This window comes from Anser cygnoides, chromosome 2 (assembly GCF_040182565.1).
Source record: "Anser cygnoides isolate HZ-2024a breed goose chromosome 2, Taihu_goose_T2T_genome, whole genome shotgun sequence".
Classification (NCBI taxonomy): Eukaryota; Metazoa; Chordata; class Aves; order Anseriformes; family Anatidae; genus Anser; species Anser cygnoides.
The window spans coordinates 81,302,915-81,330,692 of record NC_089874.1 but is presented as its reverse complement, the minus strand read 5'-3'; the positions used below and the strand labels follow the sequence as shown (position 1 = coordinate 81,330,692).

The window sequence follows — 27,778 nt, the reverse complement described above, 5'->3', positions numbered from 1 at the left end:
TTTTTTGATCATAAAGCAAAGAAATACTTCTCCCACTCTGTTTCCTCATTTACTTACCCATCACATCAGCAGGTAGATTGCTTTTACCATTATGCATGTATTTATGGATAATGCTTTAGTGCTAGTCTGCTTAATAAGGAATCAGTGCAAAACATTATCTTGCCAACACCTATGGTTCAGAAATGTTTTCATACCAGTGTAGGAATTTATTTGGAGTTTCTCACCATCTCAAGAGGCAGAGTTCTCTGGAACAGTCATCTGATGAATGATGTTGTGTGGAAACATGAAATGATGAGAACATTTTTTTCCATATGAATTTGAATTGTAATATATTTCAATTAACAGCATTTTTTTCTGTTTCTGGAATGTCTAGTTCATGAAGATGAATTTCAGTCTTTACAGCAGTTGGAAAGCTGGATTGTTTCACCTGTATAATATTAAGGATAAAATACGGATTTGATTGTGATATTGCTAGTTAAGAGCAATCTAAACAATAGTAAAAAAAAAAAAAAAAAAAAGGGCAGGGCAGGAATGATCTTGATTATGTTGGGATCATTGTGTAAATTTAGTAATAAGTATGTAAAGGGACGATTTTTAGTGGTGTAATTTGATTTTATTAGTAATATTAAGGGACTTCATTGCAAAATTCAAAGTCCATAGCTGGAACACTGTCTTCATTCATGTGTAAGTCCAGAAGAGATCAAATTTACAAGTACTGGTGACATCTTAAAGCTGTTATTAGGGTGCTCTCTTTCAGGACTTAACCTTCTCAGACTCAGCATGGTATCTTTTCAGTCTCAAATTTTAGCAAGTTTTGGACTAATTTCTGTATAATGTATCCACAACTAATTCTGACAGATTACATGAAATAGGAAGAAATTGTGGACAGGATAATCTTTTATTTTGGTCTTGAGGAAACAGGAGTAATGAAGTGTGCGCACCAAAAAGTGTGCATGCCATGGAAAGGCAGTTTTAAATTAGTGTCTGCATGTAGTACCTTGCCACATTAAAGGGATTGTGCTGTTGTCTAAAGGCGTGGCTGCATTATTACCAGTCTGTGGAAAGTCAGAGTTGACCGTGGGTAAATGGAGCTAGAATCTGAGAAGGGTAAGCCCTGAAAGAAGATATCAAGCCTGAAGATAAGGTCTTAGGCTCACATTTCATGTGGCTGTTTCTGGAACACCATTTTTGTAATAAACTTGGAATGAGAAAAGGTTTTTCTGATAATTTTACTTTGAGAACAGCATGAGAACACCAATATTGCTACAGGCTCTGACAATCAATGTGACTGTATTGCCAGCCTTAAGCTTTAAAATACTTTAAAATCCATGCATCATAAAATCCTGAGATTACAAATATTCTTAGCTTTTTAAAAAAAAAAAAAAAAAAGAGAGAAAAATCATGTTCTGTTAACATTTGTTTTCTACTTAGTTTTCACTTGATTCTGGTATCTAAGAATTTAAAGAAAATACCAAGAAAGAATAGAAATACTATTGTTGGAACTGGTAGTATTGTCTAATAAGACAGCAATGACAGTAGCTAAATATATTAGGTAATTTCCTTTACTGTGTTTTTAACTATTATGCTAGTTCAGAAGCTAGGATGAGGGAAGCTACTATTACAGAAGGCCTTTAATTCTGAAAGCTTCATAATTGTGTAGTATTACAAGGTAAAATGTGGAAGGGAAAAAAGGCTAGGACTACAAATCCTGTTGCCATCCTCTAGAAGAGAGAAGTACATTTAGTCTGGAAAGAAAATCTGAGATGGCACAGTTCTGATTTTTTCCATTTAGAAATCAGGCTATTTGGCAGCAGCCCTCGATTTCTACCTGCAGAACTCAATCAAAGGACTTTGCAAAGCACGGTAACTATTTAATTTCTAAGTCTTATTGAGCAATGTTGAGATTACTTTAAACTCCAGTTTTTGGAACAGATTGTAACAGAACAAAAATCAAGTCCTTAGTAAAGTATTCTGCTGTCTACTTTTATATTTTCAGATTTAAAGCAGCGTTTGTTAAAGCCAAGGCAGATTATTTGGAAAGACATTGGCTAAAGATATAATTTTGTTACATGAGGTCTTCTCTTTGTTTTAGCTAATCTGGTGATGTTGTAGTTCCTTAGTAGTAAATATTTGCTCTTAAAAATAGTTTCAATTGGCTGAATGAGATATAATAGCAAGAAAACCAATTGCTAGATGAAAACAGCTGCACTACAGAGGTGAATATTATGTGAGAAACATTTTTCAATGGAGACCTTGTCATCTATATTTTTCATAACCACTGTCTGAATTTATAAATCTGAATGAATTCAAAGGGTTTCCTCAGCTGTAATAAAGTCTGAACATGGGACAGTATGTAGCCTTCTGAACTTAAACAACTCTTTCAACATTTTAATAGGAAAAAAAGGAAAAGATGGTATAAAATCCTGGCTCCAGAAAGGTTTGACTTTTCTGACTGTAGTGAAAAAAGGATTTTTCCTCAAAGATTCCTCAAGAATGTCTGAAAAATCTCAATCTCCTTTCTCATCCCATTTCCAATGAGTTTATATTTGTGTTAAAAAACAAACAAAAAAACCTACTGATCTTGAAGTCATTTGTTGCTCAAAGTACAGTGTATGGGAAAGGTGGTTTGTGGATCTTGTAACAAGTTTTCCTGCAAACTGAGCTTTAACTACAGTTTTATGTAAGAGGCTTCTATTGAGCTCACAGGAAGAAAGATGATGCCCATATTATTCAGTACCTAATGATGCTAATAAATTTGTCTTATTCCTTGTTTTATAAAGTTACCTGAACGAGGAATTTACACATTTTATGGCCTATAGGATAGGTATTATCTTATAGGTCTATATCCTATTACCCTGTATGGCCTGTAGGTAGGTCTCATACCTATCTACATACATGTTACTGTTATTATGACCTTCAGCAGCAGCCTTGGCTACAGTAACCATACAATTGTAGAATTTAATATTCTGAGAGGCATGAGGAAATTGAGCAGTAGAATGAAGACCCAGGACTTCAGAAGAGTAGATTTAAGCTTGCTGAAGGAGCTGTTAAGAGGGATCTCAGCAGTCTGCTGTGGAGGCTGAGGGAGCTGCAAAGTGTTGGGAGACTTGCAGAGACAGTTTTCTACAATCACAAGAGCAGCTTATCCTCCTAAGTGCAGGGAAAATGAGTTGGCAGAAGAAACCAGCATGGCTAAACAGTGAGCTATTGAGAGAACTAAAATGAAGAGGAGGGGGTTGGATGGAGGGAAACAGAGGAGGTTGAAAAGGGAACACTCCTAAAGGAGGACAGAAATATTGCTTAGGCATGCAGAGATCTGAATTGCAAGGCCAGGGTCAAGAGAGCTGCAATTGGCAAGAGATTTTGACAAAACAGTGAAGGCTTCCATAGGTGTGCTAATAGCAACCAGATATACAAGGAAGATGCATACCTGCTGCTCAATGGGGCTAGCAATTTAGGCCACAAATAATGTAAAATGCTGACATGATCAATAACTTTTTTTGTCTTGGTCTTCACAGTATTAGCCCAAGCCTCTATGCCAGGAAGAAACAGCAAAGCAAATGGCAAACTACTAATAGTACAGCGAGGTAAAGTTAGGGACCTTCTATACAAATAGGGCATATACGAGTCTATAGGATGTGACAATGCACCTTAGTGTGGTAAGGGTGCTGACACCTTTATAAAGCTCTTCTCTGTCTTTTCGGAAAGGTCCTCTAGATGATGAGAATGGATGATGGGAAAAGAGTAACTATTACACCTGTCTACAAAATTGGCAAAAAGATGTTTTGGGAAATGACAGACCAGTCAGCATCCCTTCAGCTCTTGGAGGAAAGAAAAGTAGAATCCTTTTCCTTTCGTGTATGAAAGAGATACCATGAAAGACAAGAAGGTGACTGGGAAAAGTCAACACAATTTTACCAACAGTAAACTGTTTGATTTTCTTTTATGATGAAATAACTTGGTCAATGATGGAGGGTAGTGCTTTGGATGTTGTCTACCATAATTTCAGCAAGGCATTTGGTGTGGTTTCCCACATCCTTGTTGACAGCCTGGTAAGGTATGAATGAGCTGAGTACCAGTTGCATGGAGAACTGGCTGATATGCTGTACTCAAAATTGTTGGTGGTTAATAACTCAAAGTCAAACTGGCAACTGGCCACATGTTGAGTTCCTCAGGGGTTGACCCTTGGTTCAATACTATTCAATATCTTTATAAACAATCTGGATGAAAGGCTAGAATGCATCTGCACCAAGCTAATGGAGAATACAAGACTAGAAGGAGAGGTAGAACAGGAGCAGGAGAAGCCACCATACAGAGAGACCTTAGCAGGCTGTTTTAAGTGTGAAGTCTTGCACCTGGAATAATCCCCAGTAGCAGTACAGGTTGGGTTCTTACAGACTGTCCTGAAGAGAAGGATGTGGGAGTTTCTGTAGACAACCTGGATGTGAGCCAGCAGCACAGCATTGCAACAATGAAAGTAAACAGTCTCCTGGGCTCTATCAGCAAGAGTACAAATAGCAGGTTCAAGGGGGTGTGATGATTTCATGCTATTTGGCACTTGATAGTCCACATCTAGAATAGTGTTCGGTTTTGATTCTCCCTGCCATGTTCAAGAGATATTGGAAAATGAGAGGGTTCAGTGGAGGGTCACCAAGATGATTAGGGCATCAGAGAACCTGATGTATAAAGGACTAATGAAGAAGTTGGGTCTTCTCAACCTAGAGAAGAGAAGGGTTTGCTAATCAGTTTTCCAATTCCTAAAATGTAATCTCCTAAAATGTAATTATGGAGAAGATAGTGCTCTTTTCACAAGTATGTGGTCACAGGACAAAGGCAACAGGCAAACTGTGCTGGGAAACCTTCATACAAACATAGGGAAAAAAAATCTTGACCCTGAGAACCAATTGGGTTATGTTGCATATAGGCAGGATCCTGGTTACTGGAAATAATTTGAGATTCTGCTTGACAGGTATTTGCATTATCTGATTTCTAAATAACTAAGGTTGGATCAGATGAACTCCAGAGACCTCTCCCCACCTAAACTTTTCTGTGAGTGTGACTCTATGGGGGAAAAAGTTTAATTCCCTGAAAAATGCCTATGGACTAAATTTAAGCATGATATAAGAAGGCTCAGCATCACTCAAACTAGATGAATTGTGCATACACAAACACAAGCAAGAGCTGAATTTACTCAAGATTTTGGGATTACAGTCAAAGTAAATGCATAATACGGATGTATTATAGTGCAAGCTATGCAAGATTGATATTAAAGCTGCTGAAAAGCTGGCTAAAGCCATTTATAAGCTGGTCTGGTAAAGTTATCTGCCTTATAACAGCCAGCATAACAGTCCCTGTTTTGTACCGTGTTTTATCATTAGTGGTATTTGAAACTGTAATAAAATGTAATAAAAATCCCTCATATCCAGCATTCTACAGGAAATTGAGGAGTGAGGGATTTGAACTTGTTGGATTCCCTTCATGTCTTTGTCAGAAAGAACCACCTTGTCATTACTGGAAGAGGAGACAGATAAAAATCCATGGTGTTGATGCCCCCCTAATGAAACACTTTTCCATACTGGATCTCTGAACCTTTCGAAGGGATATTAAAGCTTCCTTGTCCCAAAGAGGTGAGTGGATCAGTGGTTGTCAGAGAAGGCTGTGAACTAGAAGGGTGGTCTCCTTTTTCGCACACTGACATGCACAGCTTGTTGCAGTGACTTTGTCTTGTTCTTTGGGCCCTCAGAACCAGTGAAAAATAAACCCTTATGGCATAACTGATTTTGCATAGGAAGGAAAGTACTTTCTTTGACTTGTTTGTGGCACTCCTTAACCTGTGAAGAAAGCAAACTTTGTGGGTGGAAATTGTTTCACATAGTCTAAATAGTTCAGTAGCTGTGTCATGGAAGTGGTATTCTTTAAAGCCTGCAGTTGAAACGTTTATCTCTACGCTAGGGTGCAGAGCGCATATCTTTAAGTATAGTGTCGATATGTCCTGACCCAGATGAAAGCTTCTTAAGACAGTTTTTTCTCAATCCTGTTACTGCACATTAACTGTGAATGGGATTATTCTCTAGTCTGCCAGTCAAGCTGTTCAGAGAAAGCAAGAAAAAAAGTGAGGGAGAGAGGAGAGAACAGATTCTGTTTTGTCAGTCTGCCATGGGACCAGCAGGACAAGGACCTAAACTTTCCACACTACTAAGAACTACAGCTGCTTCTGATATGTGTTGCAGAGCAATTAGCTGACATACTAGACAACAACACATTTTGGAACATTTTTCTCCCTTTAGGGAGAATCAAAATGCTCATAAGGGCATAATTCCAGCACTGTGTTTGAAGCCAGCTTCTAGAGGAATGTTAGCACAGGAGTCCCTTACCCTGGTCCTGCTTCCTGGGGATGCCTGGTAGGCTTGTATGGAAGGTCCTTCCTGACTGCTTTTGAGTGTCTAAGCAGAGCCAGTAAGGGAGAATTCAGTGCTGTTGAAAAGCAATGGATCAGTTGAAAAGCTCTGGAGAGTAGAGGCCTCTGTTTATCCTCAGGATGCATTTGGTGCTGGCCCTGGCAGGCCCAATTTCAGTCTGGCTTTGTGGTCATCTGGAGGCTTTTTCCTGAAGGGCAAAGTTAGAGCTTAGTCATCTTGAACTTTGGTCTATGCATGGGGGCAAGGGGTCTCTGTATGGAGAGAGAATTGGAGCTAACTAAGGCAAAGGCTTTTATGCTGGAAAAAGCAAGTAATTTAAGGCTCAGTTCTGCTCTATAGTTGAGCCTCAGAGTTAGGTTGGTATACAGCTGAATTTTAGGGGCCATACCCTATCTGTTAGCACACTTTGACTTGGGCCCTGTCAGCAGTGAGGGGAAAGGCTTTACTTTGGCTGGTTCCCTATTCGTGGTTGTATCTGGTTTCTTTTCATGGGAAGACCTTCACAGAGACTATGTGGCTGGGTTCTTCCTGAAGGCCATGACTGGGCCACTGAGATCTTCTAAGCCTGCTACAAATCCAGCCTCTCCTGCCTGGCAATTACATTAAATTATTTCCACTCTGGAAATAGAAGTTCATTAACTCAACATTAACATCTTCAAAATCTGAAGAGCAATAGAGTTAGCCATAAGTCTCTGCTGACCTCACTTATCCTGGATGGGCCTCTTAGCACAGGCCTGCAAAAGTTTGTTGGCTTGTTTTCCCAGCCTCAAGCCCTGAAATGAAAAATGTCAAGATGGTTGCTTCTTCCAAATGATGTGGCCTTTTCTGCACTAGAAATGATGAGCAGAGATCTCTGTGCTTGCTGAAGAAGTGCTGCCTATGAGCAGCTCTGTTTCTCTTGAGCCACATGCTGAAGAGAAGGGGCTGGGTGACTTGGCTTCAGCAGCACCGGGTGGAGATGTGTGTCCTTTGAGTGCTGTGAAGTCAAATGCTGTTACATCACTCCGCTGCCTTGCCACATGGAGATTCGAGTCCATTGCAGGCTGCATTATAAACATGTGCTTTGTCTGCTGATTGTCTTCCAGGAGTCACTAAGGGCTGGTGTCAGGGAGATGGAAACCCTTTGCTGCTTGATGGGTTGGGTCCCTGTAGAAAATCAAAAGTCAGTAAGGGAGCTCACGGTTCAAGTTATAGATGTTTAGAGGTGAAATAAGCATGAGAAACATACCAGAACCCTTAAAGCCCTGGTAAACATCGTTGAGAACTGGAATAATACTAATACTGTTTACTTTGTTTATGCCATGAACCTCTCTAGCTCCTTCCTCTGTTACTGGTTTCTCTTCAGTTGCTACTGTTCCCTGTTTATCTGGATAATTTCTGCTTAGCTATTGTCTGCCTTTGTGACTGGCATTATGTGCAGCCTGTAATAACTTTTGTCTTGGTGATGTGCATGTTTAAAGGAAATCTCTTGCTGTCATTTGCAATCAGATTTTAATTTAGAAATCAGCTCAATTGTGAATGTATTAATTTTAATGTTTCAACTGTTACAGTAATAAGGATTGGGAAATAATGGTATAGCAGAACACTGGTATCTGGAGGTAGGTTTGAAGTTTTAAACAGCTCATTTATTTAAAAGGGGCATAATTCCACATGCTGGAGCAAAGCAACTCCAGTGGAAACCAGGGGTGTCCTAGGGTATTTGGAAGTCTATCCTGTTACTGCTAGATAGACCCTTTAAGTATCAGTTAATGGTGTGCATGCTGTGGTAGGAGGAATGTTTATCACTTTTGAATAATCAGGTCTATCTGCTGCTCTATCCTAGATAACATCCTTTCAGATGATATTTTTTCTTTTGCATTGGACCTAGTATCTTTGATATCAGATATTTATCTTTACTGTTTCTTTCACTTGCCCTGTGGTGACTTGAGGGTGTACGTCAGTGTTAACATATTCTACTATGTTGGTTCTGTAAATGTAAACCAGCATTTTTATCTGCCGAAAGATTTATTTCTCTTAAACAACTGCAACAAAACTAAAAACAATTATATTTGACATTGAGGAAATTTATCTTCTGACAAAGAGCAGAACACTGAATTTTCTTTAGCAGGCTGGAGTTTTCTTCACCTAGTTTTTCTCATTGCAGAGAGCTTTACTCCTCCTTCATTTCCAGCATTGATCTCTTCCATCCTGATATGCAGGACGGAAGTACGCATCCTGATTTGTTCTGCTGAAGTAGCAGGGGACTTCAGCATCCTCATTCTGAAATGTGTTGCACACAGTTTTTGTTTGGATTTGCGGAAGAGGACCATGCACAAGGGCCCTCTTCCCACCAGGATGCTTCATAAGGAGCTTGCTGTAATTGCAGCTCTTATGTTTCCCTGAGAACAAAAGCTTTTATCTTCTCTCCCAAATATTCTGTGAATGGATAAATCTAGGACAAATTTTCTCACTGAATCTACTAGAAGAACTGGTTTGCTCTGGAAAGGGTCTTGCACAGCACTCCTGAAGATGCAGATCTCCCCTTATAGTACTATGTTTTCGCCGCCTTTGAACTTCTAGGTGAACTGAAGCATTTCTTTGTCATTCCAACTCAGGCCGGAATTTCATGGTCTGGATTAATCTCAAGCATAGGAAATTCTGAATGATTCTGATAATAGAAGTACTAAAGCATGATCACTCAGCTTGGTGTGTTCAAAACTTTCAGTTTCTACACAGAAGCAGTTGATAAAACCAGTCTTTTCTTTCTATCTTTATTCATAAATTCATTTATTTTGCAGTGTGAAAATTAATCTGTTCTGGAAGAATTCCAGTTTTTCAAGCAGTCTTAGTTCTACATTAAGGTGAGTTTTGTATCTTTTCAGAAATTTCAGTTGTAAAAACAAGATGCAAAAATAAACTTTCTGACATTAGATTTTCAGTGAATCAACTTCTTCATATAAAAACACTTGCCGAAAGATTTATAGACTGTTCTAGTAACGATGTTTCCAAGTGACTGATTCCAGAATTCCATGCTACTGCAGCAAAAGTAGAAAGTTCTATGTTTCAGCAGCAGCATATTAGTTTTGAACCAAAGGTCTATGAATGACTTGAATATAATACAGTATAATTTAGAAATTGTATCTTGTAGGGAATTGAAATCCCACCTCATCTTCTTATCTAGATTTTCCTTTTATTCTTCTGACCACTGTCTAATCATTCACAGGTGAAATTTCAAAATATTTCATGAGCACTTAGTGAGAATCTTTCAGCCAAATTCCCTTCCAGCAATTTGGAAGCTCTTCATAATAGGTCAGAAGAATCTTGTCCAATTGCATTGGGTCTAGTAAAAAAAAAAAAAAGAAAGAAAGAAAAAAGAAAATGATAATTTTTTGCTTTCATCAAGAGCTGTATGGTGTGGTATCAGGCTCCAGAGATGAGCTAAAAAGTTATGTAAAAGATGATCAAACACTAAGACCTTAACTCCATGTGATTTGGGTCTGATTTTGGAAGATGCTAAACATCTGCAGAGCTGTTGGATTTTACTTTGTGTTTTGCTCATCACTTTTGAAAATTGCAGAAAGTATCAGGTCACAAAATAGAAAGCAAGGGACCTAAGATCAATTTGTGAAGTCGTGAGTACTTGTTTATATATCTCCGTATGCAAATCTTCTTTGTAAGCCAGTCAAGAATTAAGTCTATATTTTGAACACACTGTAAAACATAGCTAGAGCATTAGCTATATAAGTGGTGGTGAACCCAAAAATAAACAGATCTTAATGACACATGCCTTAAAGTATGTCACTCTTTCCCCAGCTAAAAAAAAAAAAAAAAAAGAAAAAGGAAAATAAAACATAAAAAAATCCAGGACAAAAAAAAGTCTCTTTCATGGGGTTTATGTCACAGGCATCATAACTCAGTATTAAGTGGTGGTACATGGTCTGACATCCTTCTTTTATTAGCATGTTTTTCAGTAGTTTAAGCCATCAACTAGAGTTTTTTTCAAAATGTATCAAATTATTTCAGCCCTGTCTCAGTATGAAATAGTACAGTTATCATTCAGATAAAGGACAAACTCCAACAAAAATGTTTGGGAAATTGCAAAATGACAAAATGTCACTTCTGAGGAAATATAGGAACCTGTCAGAACACACAATTTTTACTTTATATACCTGTCATGCTTTTTTCTACATTTGTGCCTAAAGAAACCACTACATAGTCGTTTCATAAATTTCCAATACAAGGAAGGGTGATGGGTAAAATGAAAGTCTTACCTCCAAAATTCCTTGCTCTTCTGCATTTATGTTGGGCTTTTAGCTATCTTGTGAAATCATTAGAATTTATCATGCCAATAGGCATATAGGGAGTGTTAACCACAGATCATTGACAGAAAAAAACATGCATTCACAGTATGTATGCACACTGATGTCTGAGAAACTGAGCATGTGTGATGTGTGTGCTTCTTTAAAGAGTGGTTTCTGCTTCTTCAGGCTTTGACACTCAAAGGCACATGTACATATTCTAAGCCGAACAGATTTGAATTACCTTATAACCATGACAGGATGAGATGCATAGAAAGCAGTTACAAACAGCTCAGTGTTTTTCCTCTTGATTTATTTTAACAGATGAGGGTGATCAAAATGAGATTAAATTAGAGAAAGGCTATGTCTGTTAGCAAGTGGCATGGCCCAGTAGAAATGAATCTGCAAAGCAAAACCCTGTGACCACCCTGTAAGTGTTTGTGGGGAGGTTCCTTCATGCCAGATCCTGCTGGAGTGCAATAGTTGTACTCCTGAAGTGTATCTTCTGGCTTAATTTCATCCAACAGGGATCCAGATCATGTGCTCAGAGACTGTTCTGCAGTGCAAAATAATGTGAGGTAAATAGGGAGGATTGAGAGATTCACTTTGAAAGTACAACCCAGATCTACACAGAATTGCTGATGTAGACTTACCAAACAGCACCTGATCCAAAGACCTGCATTCAAAGCAGTAATCCAATGTCATAATTTGTTTTTTAAAAAAATGAAGACTCTTTCGAATGACAATGACAGAAGCTAATGTTCATATGAATGTAACCCAGCCTTCTGGGGACAAATTTGAAAGCCAAATGAGTTAATCTAATGCAGCTGATGTTGTTTCTGGTAAATGCAGGGGCCATAGTGGCATAGACACTGCTTTTCTGTAATGTGATGGCACACTTCCTGATGGGGTTAAAGTCTGTCCAGTTAAAAGTGTATGGCAGTTTCCTAGTAAACCATTTAGCACAGTTATTGTGGTATCTTGCAAAATGCAATGGAAGAGCGTGTCTTATGTCCAGCATGCAATTGTTATGGTATTTTGCAAAATGTAATGGAAATGAAGCTAAGTGGCTGGTCTGTTTAAAATAAATAAATAAATGATGCTTCAGTAGTAGTATTATAGAGACTGACTGACTTATGCAGAACGATGGACATTAATGTATTGTATAGGGCAATAAGTATGTCTCACATAGTTCTTCTAACGTACTTTAGAAGAATAGCTATTTACGTTAACAAATTTATGTAAATTTAACTGTTGCAACTCCCTATTAAGTTAGATTTATGCTTGGAGGACCGTGCTGATTTTTATATCATTTCCATTTCTTTTGAAACCAGTGCATCAACTGTTGTAATATGGCACAGCCCTGCACAAGTCATTGGAGTGCCTTCTACTGAAACCTACTGGTTAATCTTGCTTTGAAAATGCTGTTCTGCTTTGTTCCGTCTCTTGGAGAATTTAGAAATTTTAGCATCATAGGATAATTCAGTCTGGGAGGATGCTCTGGAGGTCTGACCTCCTGCTATGTTAGTATTTTTATGGGATGTTCTAAAAACAGATGCAAGTGTGACAGTTTTTTTTGTGAATTTATAACTAGCTGTATCCTAATGTTTGAGAAGTTCTATGAAGTAATATCTTCTGAAGACAGACATAGTCCTCCAGTGTGGGATTTTAAGAAAATCAATCTGTTTAGCTTATCAAAGAGAAGGTTGAGGGGTGAAGGGGTCATGATCTGAAAATACCTACATTAAGAAAACCATGGCTCTTTAATCTCAGCAGGAAAAAGAACAAATAGATAAAGTGCCCAGAAGCTGAAAACAAACTCAGATTTAAAAAAAAGATCATAGCAACTTACTAAAGTATGCTTTATCTATCGCTTGAAGTTTCTAAATCAAGAGTGAACATCTTCTGAAAACTATATGTTCTATTTCAGAAATTATGGACTGATGTACAAATTTCTTCACTAAAATCTGTGACCTGTGCTAAGAAATCAGACTAGTTGATCAAAACTGTCTCACTTGCATTGTGTTGTATATGCTCCTGTTTGTGACTTTCTGTTTAAAGCTCATACTGCTTCATAACTGCAAGCTTATTTTAGGATCCTGACAGTGGTCGTAGAATAATTGTGAACATAGGTCAAATAATGGGTATGACGATTAAGGATAAATGAACCACCAGAAATGTAAAAAACAAAATACTTGGCTGGTTTTTGTGAATTTCATCAGTAGAAGAACTCTGAGCAGAGTCTCGATGATAGTGGTCACATTTCCAATATTAGACTGGGTAGCTTTTTTGCATTTCTACCTTTGGAGCTGGCAGCTGTACACCTGGATTAGTGAGGTAGGAGAGAACAGCTATTTGGCTCAACAAAGCATGTAAGATTGCATTTTAAAATAGGCTGTCGTAGTGCAGCTGTTTAATAGCATAGGCTTAGTGAGACAAAGGCTTGCTTCATTTCTTGTTTTTGCATTAGAAGAGGGTGATAGAAGGTGGCTGAGAGTGAGGCTCATGGTGGCTTGCAGGGCATTTTGGAAAAGGTGGAAGTACTCAGGGCTCTGTCATGTTTTTTGCTTTGTGAAATAAAAAAACAAAGCTGGGAGCATAATACCTTTTCCAAACCTCTGAGGAAAGAATTAAAACTCAAGTCCATTCTGTGAATCTCTACATCGACTTGGTCAGTTTTTTCTGTGTAATCCTGAGTGTGTTCATCCCTCATGATAATGGCTCAAGTCTTGATGTGTCAGATGATTCACAAACCAGACTCTTTTCAAAGTCCATTGCACAGAAAAGTAAGAAAGGTAGTCTGGTTGCCACAGCCAACAATGCCATGGTTCCCAGTATGACAATTAAAGATACCTTTGAGTCATAATTCTTCAAAACTTTGATATTGACTCATACCCTGTTATAAGCTCTGTCCTGCCAGTATTTCTCATGTGGTTTACTGCTGTCAAATCAATGGATCTGTAGGGGCAAATTATGAATTTTTCAGTTTGGTGCTGATCTCCTTCTCCTGTCAAAGCAGGAAAAGAATCTGATTTTATCTTGAAATACATCTGACTTAATTTCATCCAAAGGGAGTTAAGTTTGCTGTCATCAAATGCTTTTTAAAACCACACATGCAAAATTTTATTTTTGTTTCTGCAATACTTTTGCATCTTTATAATGAAAATGAATGGGGCTTAAAGAATTTCCAAACTTGGTCCCTCCTTCAGTATTTGTTTTCATTGCACCCTCAAATTCCTCAAATTGCTTTTATTCCCCAGTTTGACCAATCAGTTTTTGAAGGAATTTACAGTTTGGTCCCCTCCTGTACCCTAGCAATGTGGACTATAAAGAAAGGTAAGATGAGCTTGCCCAGCAGAAGGTATTCCATTGAAATAAATAATATTGCTGATATATTAAATTACTGAGCATGGATGGGAGCATCTGGCTGTGACAGGCTGCTGGGCAAGGGGTTAGAGCGTTTTGTGGCGATGTCTGCCAAGCACTTGTGCTTAGCTCTGAGCTTAGCAGGGCTCACTCCCCTAATTCTAAGGACTAGGTTAAAAATGGTATTAGTGCAACATTTTGAAATGCCATGTGCTGCTTGTGCTAGACTAGGCCATCAAGCTAGATTTTTGTGCTGTCATCAATAGCTGTCATGAAAATTTCCTTAAATCTCTGTTTGGAAGGGGTTTCATGTAGCTGTAGAGACGGATGCGTGATTATGCTTAAAACTCAGGGTCAAGCCAACATGGAAAAAACTGAGTTGTAGTGGAAGGGTCTTTACAAGTAGGTTTAATGCTGTTAATGTATGAATTATTTTGATTTTATTTCTGTGCAGAAAAGCTATACTTCAGTGGCTTTAATGTCTGTTTAATAAAACAAAACCAGAAGTTGTGTCTTTGGAGGGACCAAAGAAAGGGAGCAAATAAATGGTATTTTTCTCATGTGGCTGATGATGACTTGTGCCTGTCATTGCTATTCCCTGTTTATCCGACCTATTAATGGAGGGCAAAATTCCAAAGAAATGTTTAATTAACATTTGTAATTAGTATTACAAAAGACCCTGCTTTACAGAACAGGCAGCCCAGAGAGGAGGGCCAGGAAAAGACAAGCTCTTCACCCTGTAATTATTGCAGCTCTCCATAGTGCTCTCATTCATCTCATTAACATCACAGTGGGATGGTGCCACTGCAGGCTACTGGCAGGTGTCTAACTGCCTTCCTCCTGGGGAGACTTTTACAAAAGAGGTCCTGATCTGCAAATAAGTTTGAAAGCTTGCCAGTGGAGTATCTCATTCAAACTTTGCAGTCTCCTGCTTCCAAAATACCCTGAAGACTTTCAGTTTCAATAGACAGAGGTGCTTTGGGGATGCGGTTGCTTTTTAATTGGGGGGGGGGGGGGGTTAGAGAGGAAGAAATCAAGGTTTGTCTAACAAAATATGCTCCTTCATTTGCATGTTTAAAAAAAAAAAAAGCTAGGAGGGAATTGTGGATGGATAAACAAAAGGAAAATCTGAGTCATCACTTGAAAAACACTGAAATGTAATCAACCCATAAGGAATTGTGTGTTTTGTGTGTGAGTAAAGCTTTTTTTTGTAATTCGCTTCTTTCAAATTAAATTGGAACAACTTGTACCAAGTAGTCTAATTCCACAACTGATAGTGGATCTTTTAAGGATGGGAAAAGGAATTTGTTTTTGTATCTTTAGGAAATGTATAAAAACAGTGTATTAATACTGATATTCATTTTTTTCTCAAGTCTACAGCTCATATTTACATGGGACCCTCGCCTTAAACTGAAAATTAGTGAGTTTCTAGCCATAAAACATATAATAAATACCAAGATAACATTAAATAAAAGGGGAAAAAAGCTATAAGCTTTTTGCTTTATGTTAAAGATAAGACATGATTTAAAGCCAATATCATGTTTTTTTAAGATACTTTTATTATTTTTAGATATGTTGGAACTGAGCTTTTTCTTTACAGCTCTAAGTAATGAGGCAATAAACATTTACAATATATGGCAGGAATTCAGTCGGCAAGTACCCAGTCTTTGGAAAAGTCCTAAATCAGGTGCACATCCCACCAGTTTTACTGGGATTGCTCTTGTAACAGTTTGTCAGCCTTAGTGTATTGTTTAGTGATGATTAGATGGCCATTATAAATATGCATAACAGCTAAAGTAAGCCTACATCTCCTGAAGAGATTGTATATAGAAGGGCACTGAAGGTGATGTTTAGAACAGCAGTGCAAAAATCAGAAAATGTTTGAATCTTGCTGGCTAGATTACCTGTGGTGAATCACCAAGATCAGATGACCTGTAATTTTAAGAACATATTGTTCAGTTTAGTGAAAGGAATCAATGCTGCATTTATTTACTGCTGATAGAGCAGTACTACTGTATTTTTAAGAGCTCCAATCATGGCCTAGTAGATTGTGTAGGAATCTGTTCAAATATTGCATAGAAAGGTGGTCTGTGCCTCAAAGCAACTAAAACACAACAGGCAGTGGACAGACACAAAAGGAAGATAAGGAAATGAGGGAAGATGTAGGCTTGCATAAAAATGGATCTATATACATGAATTGGTGTTATACTTTGGGTCTTTGTTTTAAAGATCTCTATGAAAAAGATAATGAGATTGTCTTTAAGAACATGTAACTAGTAAACATCAGCAAAACTATTCGATGAAAATTCACATCATGGATTGATTGAAGGCACTTGTCAACTTTTTGGCAGTTAATAAGAGATGATAATGACAGCTAGCATAGTAGAGGCTGTAACACTCTAAGGCACATTTAAGAAGAAAAAATTAGTACTCAGGCTAGTGATATAACTTTTAAAGGTTATGTGATGAAGTCCAAAGATTTGCTATTCTAAGCCTGGATTTCCTTTGTGTATGAATCTGCTTATGTAAAGGAGCTTGAATTCAGGAACAAACACTGTAAAAAGAGGTATATCCATGAAACTCTACCTGTGAGGAGCCTTTGGGGTCACACGGCCTTCTTCGAAGGCTCCTCATGGGGCCTTCGAAAGAGGAGCCTTCGAAAGACGGCCCACAGGAACCCAGTGTTGTAACAGTGAACCTTGTAATCGATCCTGGCAGATTGGAACAACAAGCCCAGGAGTTCAGAGCGAACATGTACAATGTCTTGGCAACACGCAGGAGCTGGAAGCTGACCTGGAATCAGTAAGGTATGGCATATAGATCTAACTGCTCTTCTACAGCTTACACCTAGAAACCATTGATATACATGAGGAGAAAGCAGAAGTACAAATACATTTAAACATAAAACTAATATAAAATCATGAAAATTACTAATGCTGGTAATGAGTAAAATACAGGCTGGAACAGGCAGGTTTTTTTCACTTTTCAAATTCCTCTCTTTTGGCTTATACAGGTGCATATATTTTCCTTTAATGTCTACTGCTTTTGGATATAGTAATGATAAAATTAGTCTTGAACTTAAGACCAATACAGATATGAGTGCTTAAAAAAAAAGCAATCGGGTACCTGGGATGACAAATCCATATGATTAGTGCACCAGCTCCTTACCTCTGAAGGCCAGAGCTAAAATCCTTTATTATGACCCTAGTAAAAATGAATTTGGTGATCTACTGCATGTAGTAAAGGTACAATATTATCTTCAGTTTCTACTGACTGTAAGCTTCATCATGAAAAGGCTTTTTTCTTTCTATTTTCTGACTGAGTCCTTGAACCAAATACAGATCGTGTATAAATAAGTGTAACCCACTGACCCTCTGTCCCACACTGTGTCCTATATATTAAAGCTTTGGTGTGCTGAAAGGAAGGAATTATGTTCCCAGAGGGATGAGCAGGAAGATTGCTGCCTTTTTTTGTCCTTCATATGATAGCATGACATTGGCTTTCAAAGGAGCCTCCTTCATGTTACTTTTGTGTATTCTCACGCATAGCCCAATTATAACTATCCCCAGTGGTGATTTGACTAATAGCTGAGCTGTCTGTGCAGCAGTCTGCAGCGCAGCTGGTTCTGCATCATTGGTGGGCGTACCTGGCTAACACGGATTTCAGTAGGAACATAGTCACAAAAGAGTAAGTTTTACTTCAGTTTTCATACACTTAGTATTTATGCCAGTAACTAAACCCCTAATCTATTGTGCTGCTGCTGCCTAATTCTAAATTTCATATTAGGCTGAGTTTACCCAATCAAGCTGCAAGTGGAACTCTGGCTCTCTAAGTGGGCCAATGCAAAGTAAGATATACCCTGTTTTTGTGGTATCTGATGATAAGGGACTGCAAAAGTGAAAACTTGCTTTAATCAGGTGAGAGGCACACAGGCTCCAGTCTCAGTGATCTCTTCTCCCAGCTTGCCTTAAGGGTTGGCAGTTTATAACTGCCAGCCTGGGCAAGCTGTGCTTTTGCTGATCATATCTCTGGGATCTTAATTTGATGTGTGATATTTGCCAGTGGCAGGTTTTTAATGCCCATATTTTTCAGACACTTGAAAAATACAGAGTGAAAAGCATTCAGTTGAACCCATTGCCAAATGCTATTTGCTCTCAGTTTGGATTAGTGCCCCAGCTTACAGCTGTTGTGATCTTCAGGGGAAAGACTGTGGGAAGAGACTGACCTTATAGCACACCTGGAAGTCCATGAGACTCTGTCTTTGCCAAGTAATACCTAGTCAGGAGGGTTAAGTTACACAGCCAGGTAAATAGTAATGCTAGCTGTTGTCATGTTTTATTTGGGTGAATGTGGCTGTTAAGGCAGTCCTTTAGGGACATTATTTTGAAGCTGGCAAGCTCTGCATCCTAAAAATAACCAGTGCTGAGCAAGAGTCAGTGTGACCAAGGGAAACAGTTATCTCCAGATATTAAAGTCTCATATCTTCAAGGTTTAACTTCTGTGGTTGGGGCTAAACCTGCTAAAGTCTACATGAGATAGATGCTTGGTGGATGATCTCTCCCAGAAAGGTGGGATTTTAAAGTTGTTTTCTCTCCTCTATGCAGTCACTCAAAATGCAGGACTCTGTGTTATAAAACTGGTGATTCAACAGAAGCAATACAGAAAGTAGTTGCCAATCAGTCATTCCTTACAGACATCCCCTCTAGCGCACATGCTGGCCTTTTTAGGAGGCAAACGTCATTAACCTTTCTTTTTTGAGTTTGGATTCCAAGTTTTTTATTGAAATTCAGTTCACACTTGCAACATGCTCTCCTTTTGGACTGCGGATGCTGTGCAGTATGCAGATCATTCCATCTTCTGCTCCTTGTTGGTTGCTGCTGCAGAACCAGAACGTTCCAGCCAGCAGCTACTGCAGTGTTTTTCCTCCAAGGGCTCTGATGTAGAAAGTCGTCAGTGCAGATGGTTCTTACTGGAGAGGAGCATGAATGTGTCCTCCAAAGAGAAATCCCTGGAGACGCTCTTGAGCACAATGTCAGATGAAATGCCCTTCTGCATACTGCTCCTGAAATGAGAAATGTTTGTTTCAGTGGGCTTTTGGTTATGGCTAGGGTTTAAATGTAATTACATGCCCTTTCTCTACTTTATTTAATAGTCCAAAGAAGGTTACTATGGGGCCTTTTGTCTAGGTGTGCTCCCTTCCCAGCAGCGAATTAAGTGACTGTGTGCTTCTGTTTCAAATGCTGTGGGAAGGTTGGAGACCTGTTTCACCACCTGTCTCTTGAGTCTCCACTTCCAGGTCACTTGTTAAAGGACTGGGAGTGGAAAAAAAATATAAAAATCAGTGGCCACAGATAAGTCAGGGCACGGGTTAAGGAGGGTTTGATTGAAATTTGAACCATATTTCTCTTTGAAAGTGATCTGCAAAAAATCTAATGGGGAAGGGGTGAAATATTTATGCAAAAAAACATACCAGCTTTGCTAATGCATCTACAGAATTGAAGTGTTCTTTGAAATGAAACTTAATGAAACTTAACTCCCAAATACATGAAAATGATGCTATTTATAAAGTATAAGAATGAAATAAGTCCCATCGAATTGTCAAGTTTGGTACCAGAGACTGTTCTTCCAGTCTAATATTTTAGTTGCTGACTTTGAGATTTACTGTTTGCTGACACATAAGTAAGCTTCATAAGAAAACACTAGCGTCCATTATTTCATTAGGTTAACAATTGGCATTTACTAGTTGCAAGGGAAACCCTGAAGCTTGTCTTGGCTCTATTTCCTGCAATGAGCAGGAGAGTGAGGGTTTTTATCAGTTTTACCTAAATTGCTCTCCACAGGACCAGAGGAAGGAATTCACTGCCCCAGAGTTCTTTTCAGAACCCTTTCTCCATCAAGTATCTCTTATCCTGACATTAAGGGTAAGAAAGCTCTGTCTCTGGAGAGACCATCTCTGCCAAAACAAAAAGCTTGAAAGCTTGGTTTTGTTAATTTGACAACCAACCCATCTTCAAAGTATGGTTTCTCACAGGTCTTGATTCCATTAATCAGAGGTGGAAGGCTCATGCTGTGTAAATGAATTATGTTAATGGCTAGCACGTCACTTCTGCCATGAAATCACGTGACCTTTCCCTCAAAAATCTTGTGGATTTGGACTTTGAAGAAAATGATAATTTTCTTAAGTTCTCTATAGAAATTACCTGCCTCTAAGTTAACTTGGCTCCTCAAACCCTGTTCCTTAAAGAAACGTGAAGTTGCATTCTCTATTTTGATTGTATATATCTTCTTGCAATTTCTAATTGCTTCTCTGCCTACTACACTTAACTACGTATATTTATTGACACAATATCAGCTACCTCTGCATCTTCAGTTAGCTAGCTACAGGCAACACTGCAGATAACAGGCTTGCTTCTTTCCTATGAAGTGTTTTCTCCCAAGTGGGATTGGAGCATCACAAATCTTGATAACATCTGAAAAAAGACCCAGTGTAGCTGGGTAACACCAGAGAGGACAGTCTCAAATGCGAGAAGTGCAAGTACCCATTGATCAGCTGCTATGCTGCTGTCACTGCAGTTCAGGACCATGACAGCCTGATACGTTCCCTGGCCTGTCCGTCCTGACGGAGAGCTGAAGTTAGTGATAACTTCTCATTTCTTTTGAAAAGATCTTTGTACCAACAAGAGAAAAGTGAATGGTGGTTGGTTTTGTAAGTTGTCTGAGCCACTTTTTTATTTTTTTGTCAAGCTGACAGATTTCTTTATGCTTATTGAGCCTTGAATTATTCTACAATGTTGACATGACTGGCAAGGTCTGGGTTCTGAGTAATTCCAGGAGATTGCTTGTAAATAGATACTGATCACTGAATTTTGTATTAATAATAGTAATGATAATTGTGAGTGAACCTGACTTACCGCTTGATCGCTTCCACTTTTTCTTTGGGAACATTAAGAATGGGAGTTAATTTAAATTGTATGTATTATTCAGGGCATGTCTTTTAAACATCTTATGGTATCATTAATATACATGTAGAGGGTAATTTCAGAGACACATGTTTGATATAGAAGGATTTGGAATGTGTAGCAAGTAATGATTCTTTCTTTTGTGAAGTTGTAATTAAGTTATTAAAAATTCATCCTTCAAAATATGAAAATACATATTTTTTTAATGCATCAATTCATTTCAAATATACTGTGTATTTTTAAAATTTGCATTCTGTGGTTTGCCTTATGGATACTGCCATTCACTAAGTTGATATGGTGAATAGGAGAGCTGTGTCTTGATTTCAGGAACAAACCAAACTTTGGAAGAGCTAGATACCTGTTGCCAGGGATGCTCTGCTGGCTATATTGTGACTGGCTGAGCGCACATGGTTCATAAGACAGTTAGGGTATACCATCCCCCAGCAAAGGTGCAGGCATGGATGCCTCTGGTCCTGCACCTATCCCCCTGAACTTATAACTGAAGAGGATGTAGCTGATATGGACCAAACAGACCCCATTAATCAGTGGGAAGAAACTGCTCTCGCTCTGTTGCTGAGTGTACCACGTAGTGATGAAAGATATCTTCACACCAAGTTCAGGTCCCTGGAGGGCTTTTAGTGTTACACTTAGAGGGTGAAGGAAGCTAAAATGGAGCTGATGCATGTGGTGCAAACTCGCTTCTCTCATTGCCACCTGGGATTTCACAGATTGGCAGCTAGTCACTGATGTTGAGCAAGGTCCCTCGCATTAACAGAGCTTTGTTTCTCGGGGACTCATGGGAATAGTTTTGGTTGAGTGGTTTGATTTGCATGGCTTCACATTCGTTGAGTTTTGTTTTGAATTCTGGACTTAAGTTTATTTAAATTCCCCAAAGTGACATTCACTGAAGTTGCCAAGTTTCACTTGGTTTTGTGTTGAAAGTGACGGTATTCTGGCAATTTTTCCGGATTAGTATAAAGGATTAAGGTCTGATAACTCATCAGTATTAGAGGCAGGCACTTCATACTGCTAGAAAGCTGCAAAGACTACTTTTTCCTCTGTCCAAGAGGAGGAGGCTTCTGTTTCTAGACATGTTATGTCCTGTGACATCAAGTTTTAATCCTGGAATATTATTCAATGTAGAAAAGTTATTTTTGGTAGTATTTAGACCTTTCCAAAGTGCATAAGCTTTTATCTCTTTTGAGGCTTTTTATAACATGGCTTAGAGTCTTAAGGAAACCCTGTTTCTTTGTGAGGAATATATGACACAACACCAATAAAACTTCCCAGCTTTCAAGTGCCACTAAAAGTATGTGCCTGTGACATGTGTGGTCTTTCACTGCACAGAAATGTACTCTGGCATGACTTAAAGCTTTTACCTATTTACTGTATGAAATGATTTACATAATGTGACTGTGGCTTTGCTACTCATGGGTAGTACAGCTATTTTAAACTCCTGTTTGTAAAATACTTGCTTATTTTCCCTCTCTGAAGAGAGGCAGCTGAGCAGCAGGAACCTCTGCAGAGGCTCTTCCTGGCTCAGCTGTCTCCAGGGGAGATGTATGAGGGAGAAGCTTCCCGCATGATCCTTATTGAATAGGATGGACCTGGGAACCAAGCTTTGCGGGCAGTTAAAATGAAAACAGCTTTTCAGCAAGTGTTACTGCTTAGCAAATGCACTTTCTGGAATCTCGTTGCTGAACAAAGTAAGAAAAATAATAGGGTGACAAATTTATTTAAAATTGCAAATGAATTTGCATGGGTGAAAATATTTTCCTTTCTCTATTTCAACCAGGACTACTTCTGACATCCTTGGATTTGAGCATCTATGGTGAATGCCTTTAAGAATAAGTCACCATGTGCAAATATTTCGCATTTATCCTTTTAAATGGGAAGTTCCCTTACCAAATTGCCTGTTAGCCTGCTGTCTAGCACTGAAGCAGATATAATGTTCAATAATCTGGGAAAGCATTGTCATTAGAGATGCTTCATGTGCTAGCAGAAATTTCCCATACTTTCTGTTGGTCCCATTAAGTTGAGACCACAAGTTATAAGAATGGAACTGAAAATTAAAAAAGAAAATAGTGTTTGATCAGCTCAATTTCCATTAAATTCAGTCGTTCCTATAAGAATATTTTAAAGGATTTTAGATGTTTATTAAATGTAGCATTTGTAATCTTCTCTTCCTACCTTGGTGCAGTTGAAAATGTTACTGTGATGCCTTGGCTTTAAAGATAGCAAGATGGGCAATTGCTTTGGCAATGTAACTTAGTCAAGAGATGAAACTCACATGGCATAAGTGATGAGCTCTGTTTTTCTTTTTGGTTGAGATCACGAATGGATCTGTCGCCAGTGAGCACCCCAGACATCTGAAAAGCATGCCGGTAACATGCATCTGTGCATACCATGTCAGAACACATGCTGTGTAGATCCTCTTTTTGTTATATACAGGCAGGACAATTAGTTGTTCCAGGTCAGTTTCTGGTGGCCCCTCAATTAGGCAACACATGTGGTGTGTTCAGGGCTGCAGAACTCTTTTGATGCAGGAAATTTTGTTTAATATAAGTAAGGTTAATAAAAGCTGGCTTCAAGTAGCAAATGCATTCAAGATTTGACTCTTGTAAATAAAAATTCAAAGGTGTTTTGGGCATGCAAAGCAAGTCTTTCTTGTCTAATGGCAATCTATACTGAATGTTGCTTGATACACAGTATTATGAATACTTCAGTGAGGTCTGCAGTCAAATATCCTAAAACATGTTCCATGACCCAATATGCAAATCAGCTGTGGGATGTGAGAGGGCAGTTGGGGTTTACTCTACATAGATTTATACTGTTTTAACAAAGGTTATTTATTAAACATTATCGACATTGGTTTTTTCACCACTTTTGAAATTCAGGAGGGTATTCTATTTTTCTTTAGGGAAAGAGTGAAGAAGTAGGTCAGGAACCACGACTGCGAAGAGGTCGCTCAAGGGAAGGGAAAGGTGAAGTTCTGTTCTAATAAGAAAAACAAAGAGGTTGGGAGGCTGCTGTCATTCATGAAAGAACCACCTCTTCTGAGTTACTGTTATACATTAAACTATTTAATATGCCTCAGTTGTTGTTCTTTGAATATTTTAAGGTTAACAAAGGAAATGCCTAGCACTACATGATTCAAGGGAGTTAAATCAGAGGATGTTGGAGGAATTATAATTTATAGTACATGGACAAGTCTTGAAGCATATTCCATGAGTAACAAATGCCATGCAACAAAATCGATATCAAAATTGTACGATGCAAATTTGACTTTGTGAAATCACAAAATCCACATAATACAGTAAATAATTTTGGCAATTGTCACCATGAAAAATGGATAGAGATTAGTGGACCATATTCTGTCTTGCTTTGTACTCAGTGATATTCCTGCTGGAGATAGGGAATATACTAGATAAAAATTGAACCAAAACAAGTATAAATAGGGGTTAAAGGCTTACGCTTCTCAAGTCAGCAATTTGCATGCACAAAAACAAAGTATATTGCAAACGTGCCAGTTTGTCAGGTGGAAAGAGCAGAGTTTAGTGTCTGAAAGTTGTTTTTTTTTTCTTTTTTCCCTCCAATATTATTGAACTCCCACAGAAATGGGGAAATCCTCACTAACTTTAGAGCAGAACTTGCCCTGGACAAATTAAGCAGCAGTGATGAAGTGAGGTGGTGATGTTGCTTAGGCATGTCTCCAGCCAGCAGGCTATGTGAGAACCCAGGAGCTGCTGGTCTGTGTGACCCTATAGCCCAGACCATGAGATGCTGCAGTCACAGCATGTTGTGTCGTGAGGTCAGTGTGCATGGGAAGCCTTGCAAAGCCTCTCTTTCTGCGAGACCTCTGCAAAGGAAGCAATCTTCGGTGAGGCCAGAGTGCATCCTGAGGTCTGTCCCTCCTGTGCAGGTTTCAGAGTTCGACGCAGCCGGTAAAAATAGGGACACCTCAGGGCATATGTAGGTTCACAGGCGCTTTTCCTTTACTGTGAGCTGTGGCTGTGTGCATGAAGGGAATATATTCTTATGGGTGTGCAGGAGTCAGCATGTTTCCTCTGCAAAAGCTGGAGGACTGCAGGGGAAGAGTTTGGGCCGATGAAGCAATGTCGTTTCACATCAGTAGAAAATTGGCACCTCTCTCTTTCTCCCTCTGAAATGCAGCACTTCAGTGCTGACCTCTGCTCAAAATGAAGTGTGTTGAACCTATAATTAGGGGAAGTTCGAGTGACTTGCACAACAGAAAAATGAGAGTTCTGGGGTTCACTTACCATACTCCTATGCTGCATTTTGAAGCCTCCTGGCATTTGTCTTATTGTGTTGTCCTGCTCATCTCTTAATATTTTGCCCTTAAAGTCCTGGAGTGCAAAGTCAGGCTTATTTTGACCCTCAATTTTTACTAAGAAAAAGGGAGTTGTTAGTCCTAAAAGCTGTGGACATAAGATTGAATGCTCTTTGAAGCCTCAAGAATAAGAAATCAAAACATACAGCAGTTATTTAATTGTATAATTGTAAGCATCTGAGAATTTGAAATATTTGGGAATAACAGTGCTACTCAAGAAGCCTCCACATGCCTGTGTCAGCATGCTTCTAAATTACAGTAAACCTGTGCTCAAAATAAAACTCTTTCAGAACAGAATTAATACGCTTCCTCCTGTCGGTACCCTCTCCTTTTCTGTGCAAACAACTTGTAACAGCTTTTTTCCATCCTTATTCAAATAAACTCTTTCTTTTGTAACCAAAATGAAGATGAGTAACAAGTGAAGACATTTTTTTTAATGATGTTGAGAGTGAATCATTATTTAGCTTAAGATTTCGGCAATTATTTTCTACTAATCACTATAATACCACACAAACATTAACAATAATTTATGAACTTTAGTTCTTTGAAATGCTCAGTTCTCTGAAAGTAACCCTTTGTCTTTACGTATCATTGTCTTTGCATATGCATGTCTGGGAAACATGTATATAAGTAGATGTACAAATACGTCTGCATGTATTACCAAGTCATACTTCTTACCCATTAAAGATATCCCACTCAGTGTACACAGCATACAAATTAATGTTTGAATATACATCAGGTCCTCAAAGGACAGTCAGGCCAGCTAGATGACACAGAGTAACTCATACAAGTTTCTCAGAAAACCCTAAATTTGAGTCACATAACATATATTTCAATGGTAGTACCTCTTTTACAAAGATATCCAGACAACTTACTAGTATAGAGTAGTGCCCTGTGTTGTGTTTTTTTTTTTTTTTTTTTTTTTTTTACTTCAAGCTATAGCTATTGATTTCCTTCAAGAAGCAGTGTGATGTGATGTGAAAGAGGTGCTGGGGCAAGGGGCTGCTGCAAATTACAGCCTGGGGCCAGGAGAGACCTCTGTGAGGCCAGTGCTCGTTCTGGTGAGCAGGTAATAGCATGATCAGAGCACAGCAGCTCTGCCTCACCACGCTGCTGACTGCAGGAGCAAGCCTGCGTGGATGAGGAAGTCATTCTGGACTGATCTAGACAAGGAGGAGAGAACTCTGGTGCACAAAGAAACTATCACGGTGAAGAAAGTGATGTGCATTTAATAATGATCTTATCATTAATTCCTGGAATTAGATCATAAGATGGGATAGATGTTCTGTGTTTATTATTGTTCAGGATTTTTATCTGTAGATGCCTTCTAGCTTCAGCTCTGTGCAAACTTTTTTATCTATACTTTTTTGGCTTTAATACCAAGCAGCTTTCAGACACATCCTTCATTAGAGTGGCTTCCAGGAAATGGACTGGAAGCCATTGCAGACAATATGCTTTTCAGGCATTCAACATTTTCACAAATGGTTTTGTTATTCTTGTCTGGTTTCACAAGTAAATCAGACTGACAGGGTCGAGAATACCCATGACACAAGCTACTCTCAGTAATAAGTAGTCTCTCTTAACAGAGATCCAAAGTCCAGTAAATGCCACGATGGGATTATGCCAGCAGGTTTAACTCGCTTCAGCTAAATGGCCCATCACTGCAGCCATGCTGGTGTGTGTTGGGTGGGGTCACTTCAGTCACCTTCTCTTCAGCAGATCTCTTCTAGATCTCCTTGTAGATCAAAGCACAGAAGTATTTGTAGCCCGTGTTACACCTCTCTGCCCCGACTGCCTCATGGCTTTGGATTGTGCAAGACCCAAAGACAGCAAGACTTGGCAGACTTAGAGCTGTGGGGGATGCTGGGGTCCTGGAGGGATGTAGGAGGTAGGCTGGTGGGAGGGGGCAGGATAACCTCTCACACCTTACTGGGTAAACCATGTTCATCTTTCCTAAGACTTGGAACTAGGGATTGCCTTTTTTTCCTTAGTGTAATAGGTGTGAGAAAAATTTGATTTTCAGAACATTTTCAGTGACAAACTTTTTGACATCTCATTTGCAATTGTTTTGTTTAATAAGATTAGCTTAAAAGCAAATGTTAGGTACTAGTGTATGCAACAAAGACATTTTCATTATTTTGCATCTGCTGCCATGTAATTTTATACCCTACCTTTGGTATTAGATGAAGCAGAGGGTTATTTTCCACTCACCTTCTCTATCTTTCATGATAGTATAGTTCTTTAACCTTTTCTTCAGTCTGTCAATTGTGTTATTTGTTTATTTTTTTTCCAATCTATCAGTTTGTCCTGAATAAAAGCCCAAACTGGATCCTCCAGAGATTTACATAACCAGATGGTACTATGTTTGGCATCGTTCATTCCTCTGATACCAAAGCTGATCACGTT

General features: G+C 38.7%; 1 long non-coding RNA gene across 2 annotated transcripts in view; it reads left to right on the top strand.

Moving 5' to 3' along the window:
* Nucleotides 1-9,194: 9,194 nt before the first annotated feature.
* The window catches only part of LOC136790135 (uncharacterized), a 151,897-nt gene continuing 133,313 nt past the window's right edge, over nt 9,195-27,778 (top strand). Inside the window, exons 1-2 of one of the 2 annotated variants that reach the window (XR_010829496.1) lie at nt 9,195-9,259; nt 16,781-16,869. This is a non-coding gene — a long non-coding RNA (uncharacterized lncRNA). Of the gene's footprint in view, nt 9,260-16,101; nt 16,870-27,778 lie in introns of those variants that run through there. The other variant, XR_010829495.1, reaches the window with a different exon arrangement.